The 5186-nt window shown below is 38.1% G+C and overlaps 1 protein-coding gene across 2 annotated transcripts in view; it reads right to left on the bottom strand.

Moving 5' to 3' along the window:
• Positions 1–5186, bottom strand: part of Thnsl1 (threonine synthase like 1) — a 187790-nt gene that overhangs the window by 37666 nt on the left and 144938 nt on the right. The window lies entirely within an intron of this gene.

The following is a 5186-nucleotide window of genomic DNA, read 5'->3' as shown; positions in this document are numbered from 1 at the left end:
TCCTTTGCTATGATCTCTTCTGCTTGAGTCCTTGAAATGCAGCCTTTTTCCTTCCCTTTGTAACCAATGTACTCAAAACGCTGAGGTTCTAGAGGCTTCCCAGACCTACACACATGGTTTCCTCTGCCCAGAAAACTAGCCTTTTCTTCCTCTCTTCCTGTGAGTCTACTTAGCAAATCCCTGGCCTTCAAGGGTCAGTTCACATCACATTTCTGTAGCACCCCTCTTTGATTCCTTAGAATCCAGCTTTATGTTACAGCATTAATCATGTTGTATTATATGTGTCTGGATATTTTTCTATTTCCCGTGAGACTGCAAGTTTCCTGAGGGAAAAGGCTGTGTATCCTTTATCTGCATTCCTTAGATACTATAAAATAGCTGGTGGATAGAATATAGTAAAGAAATCTTTTATTGAATAAATTCATCAACAATATCCAAACATGAATTTTAATGATCCAGTAGTATTTTTTCTCATGACATAAATCAAAGGGTAGGAATTTTTTGTTTCCAAATAAACCAGTTGATTCCATACCAAATAGTTGGTACCTGATCAAGTCAGGAAGAGGCAATTTCATGTAGTGGTGAAGCGTTTGGGAGATGGAGTGAAGCAGACTCAGTTTCATGCCTCAGTTCAGACACTGACTGTGCTATGAAATCTTTCTCTGCTACGCTTTCCTTTTCTGTAAGATAACTCATAACTGTGCTTTGTAGCATTATGATGAGAATTATGGAAACAATATTTTTCTAACAGCATAGTCAGAAAGATGGCATGTGGAAAGACTATGAGTTTTTTGCTAACATTTCATAGTAAGAATTCTTTCAGTTCTGTAGTAGTTTTATCCAGTTGGTACTAGGCCCATTATCATACTGTCAATAGAATTTGCCAAACTAATAAAATCTGGTTGCAGGAAAGGACCTGATTGAAAGGCTTACAAATCTAACCTAAGATTAGCGTAGCCTGGTTAAACTCCTAAGTGACACACACAGATGATAACAACTCTATATTCAGTAACTTCTATCTTTAGTAACTGGACAAATTTTGGCAATACTTTTTATGTACCTCAGAACAGACATTCCAAAATGAAAGATAAACTTAAAGTAATTATTCCAGAGTTACTGAGGGGAAATATCTGCAAGACTGTTTCCAATAAAGCCTCATGGGTAATATTTACTAGTGAATTAATGGAGCTCAGGACCTGATCTCAAGTCTGGGAGTACAGTTCACTGTTCTCAGGACCTTAGAGAAAAATGCATATGAAATAAAATGCACTTGAACCTTAGCAACGTCTTGAAGAAACATCTCTCACCTAAATAAGTCTAATCAGTCCAATCGGCATTCACTCCCAGTGATCAAGATATAAGGAAGACAAACCATAATCAAAAGGTAATTAGGCTAGAATAGAGTAGAAAGAAGAAAGAAATATAGATTATTTTATAATAATCTCTTCAGCTTCCCCCCCCCCACCCCAACAAGGGTACGTGGGAGACCAGCCTATCATCTCGGAGGCACCAACTGTCCGAACCGCCCTCCAACAGAGGTAGTGGAGCGCACTAGACCAGCTAGTGTTTCCAGTGCTGAGCGAGAGGGTGAAGTGTCTCGACCCTGCCCGCCATCCAACCTGGCCCACAATCACACCGAGTCGGGAGATGAGTCAACCGTGAAGGTGCAATAATCTCAAATTTACTGTGTCAGGGACAAGGTTATATGGTGATAGGAGGGACTAAGAAGAGACAGTAGTGAGAACCAATAAGGGGCAGTTACGTCACTATCACTAAGGGGCCTAGGCAGATTTCAGATTGAACCATTAGGCGGGGCTAAAGTCAAAAGCCCAAAAAACGCCAATCCAGCCAGGTCACATATACGGAAATGCTAACCCATGAGGCCGCCTCAGCCAACACCCAATAATGGCCGCGGTCCCAAGGGAGGTAAAAGGTCCCAACATTCAGCTAACATAGCTCATTCATTGTCATTCAACAAATATTGGCTGTGTCTATTACATGCTGGAAACTTCTAGAAGCTGGGTACATAGGAGTGAACAAAATAGTTATGCTAGGAAGATATAAATCATCACACAAATGAGTTTATAATTATAAATTTGGTGTTTTGGGAAAAAAAATAGTATATTATACAAAAGACTATCAAGGGAGTCCTAAATCAGATTCTGTAGGAGCTGACATCTAAAATTAGACTAGGGAATTTTAGTAGAAATTTGGAGACGTGGGAAAGAGAAGAGCTGAGGAAGGCAAAGAATTCAAAGTAGAATAACATGCAAAGGATCAGAGGCACCCATAGGAGGGAGGCAGCCATTGGGAGGAAGGTACTAACTGAAGATGAAAAAAGAAGCTGGGTCATTCACGTGTTTTTGGCAGAGAGGTGGCACCATGCAACACTTATTATTTATTTATGGAAGAATGTATGTGTGTACTGGGGATCAACTCAGGATCTTGCACATGCTAGACAAGCTTTCCACCTCTGAGATAAATGCCCAAACCTGTAATTGTTTTTAGTAGTCCCTTACTACATGGTACAGACCAAGGTTACAGTAAGGAAGATGAAGCTCAGTTGTTGACCTCAACAAATATTTTGGTGGTAAAAATATAATTTGGTAATGGGTTGAAAGGATAGGAAGAGGAAAGTTTCAAGGATGACAACAAAATTCAGAGTTGAGCAACCAGGAAGTTGGGGTGCCACTTTCTGAGCTGAGGAAATCTAGAGGAGAATATAAAGAAGAAATCAAGAATACAATTTTAGATATGTTATGCTTTCAACAATTTTGTGACATTCAGTTGGAAATTTAGGTTGATCAAGAGATAGATTAGAGACCGGGAGAGATTCGAGTCAGAAAACAGATCTGGAGTAGAATGATAAATCTAGGAATTCATCAGAGTGAATAAGATTGTCACCCTGGGACAAAGCAATGTCAAATGAATGTGCACTCTACCGTTTGGAAATCGGATGGGAGACTTGGAATAAGTAGGTAAAACATCAGAGAAGTCAGAATAGGTTCTTAACACCTTTCGAAGACTTCCTCTCCCCTGCCCATATCTATACTGGTGTTCCTGCCTCTGTTTTGTTTTTATAGTCCAAAGTCTCCCATCGAAATCCTTTTCTCTCTCTAGATAGGGTAATGTCACTGGCCAATGCTATAGCATGAGCATATGACTCCATGTGCCTATTAATACAATCGTATTAATACAGTTTCAACACTCATGGAAGGTAACTTCAATATCTCAAGAATGCTTTAAAGCAGTGAAGGAGGCTACTCCTTGCTAATATCCCAACTCTCATGAGGACCATCTAATTCTCCCATTTCCAAGTTCTTCTTAGCAAACCAGGCAAGGTGATTTGTTCACGTTTTAGTCATTTTTTTTTTTCTGCTGCTATACCCAAAAGACCTGACAAGAACAATTTTACAGGAGGAAAAGTTTATTCTGGGGCTCACAGTTTCAGAGGTCTCAGTCCATAGATGGCTAGCTCCACTGCTCTGGGCCCTAAGTGAGGCAGAACATCATGACAGAAGAGTGTGGTGGAGAAAAAGTGGCTCAGGACATGAAACCAGGAAGCAGAGAAAGAGATTCCTCTCACCAAGGATAAAAGATATACTCCAAAGACACACTCCAAATGACCCACCTCCTACAGCCACACCCTACCTGCCTGTATTTACCACCCAGTTAATCTATATTAGAGGATTAATGCAACAATTAGGTTAATGCTCTCATAACCCAATCTATTCACATCTAAGCTTTCTTGCATTGTCTCACACAATGAGCTTTTGGGGAACACCTCTTAACTAAACCATAACAGTTTAAAAACACTGATTAAGAAACAAACATGGATAAGGGACAAAAAGAGCAAGATGATTTTTTTGGAGGGTTACTTTCTTATGAGATATGTCATATATATATTTAAATCAACAAGTTTTATTCTAATAGAAAGTTGTATGGCTTGGAGAATCACTGTTTCCTCATCTGTAAAACAAAGAAATCGAACTTGATTTTGTCCGACCCTCCTTTGAGTTCTGTCTATAACTATAAAGCTAAACTATACAATACTATTTTCAACTTAGCTCCAACAAAAGTTTGGTCTTCAAACTGATCAGAGTGCTAGAAAACACTCAGGGATCCAGAGCCCATGAGTTGCCTCAACACTTACCAACCTCAAACCATCAATCGCCACACTAGAAAGAATGTTAAGCAAAGTGAAAATGTCACTAATTTTTAGATCTTTAGAGGATGAAAACTTCTTTAATAATTTGAGGTTGTCAACCACAGCATGTTGCTCACCCTAAAGATTTTAAAATACACAATCTAAGAAACTGATGCTAAAAGGAAATATATAGGAGCAACAGGAGAGCAGAGGAGGGGGGAGGGATGGGAGGAGAAAAGTAAAAACAAGAAACAGGATATACCCTTTTGTCTAGAAAGAGTGGTCCCAATTACAAAAGAACATTCTTGATGATCATGCCATATTCTCCATATTCTTAGGATAATATTAGCCCACCCACAACAGGGTCATGTCTTCATAGTAAAAAAAAAAAAATGTTGAGTGAGGTCAGAGGTGGTAGCATGTTTTTTTTCTTTTTTTCACACATCATGTACCTGATGAAATGGAAGTGAAACTAGCACCTGAGCAAGTGAATGCCAATTATACCTGCAAACTGAAAAATATTGTTCCCCTGGATTGATGTAAAAGGGTCATATTATTTTTTAAAACTTATTATTTTTAAAAAGCACATATTATTTTTAAAAACTTCACATGAAGATATGGCCTTTAGATGCAAAATGCTTATTCTAAAGAGTGCTGCTTGTATAGGAAATAAGACTGGATAGGTGATATATATGTACTTTTGTTAAAAAGTGTCATAACTTAAGCAGTGTGATCTATGAAGCAAGAAAACACTTATTTAAATGACATTGCTAATGAAGAAAATATGTGTGGAATTCTTTTGGAATAAAAAGTATTCATCTTACCCCTAAACCTCTGCCACCAGGTTCTCCTTCCCTGAAACAACTAATGTTATAATTTTAATTATTTTCAGAAATATTTTATAAAAGCAAGGGCACATACACACACAAATATACATATATAGTAATATGACATGCATATCTAGATTGCTTTCACTTTTGTTTTAATTCAAATAAGAGCATGAAATAATATTTGCCTTTTTCAGTGAGTAATATTATAG

Source organism: Marmota monax, unplaced genomic scaffold (assembly GCF_021218885.2).
Source record: "Marmota monax isolate L192 unplaced genomic scaffold, Marmota_monax_Labrador192_F-V1.1 WCK01_AAM20220418_F8-fsc00072, whole genome shotgun sequence".
NCBI lineage: Eukaryota > Metazoa > Chordata > Mammalia > Rodentia > Sciuridae > Marmota > Marmota monax.
Note: the sequence above shows the minus strand (reverse complement) of the source record. Positions and strands in the feature narration are given on the sequence as shown.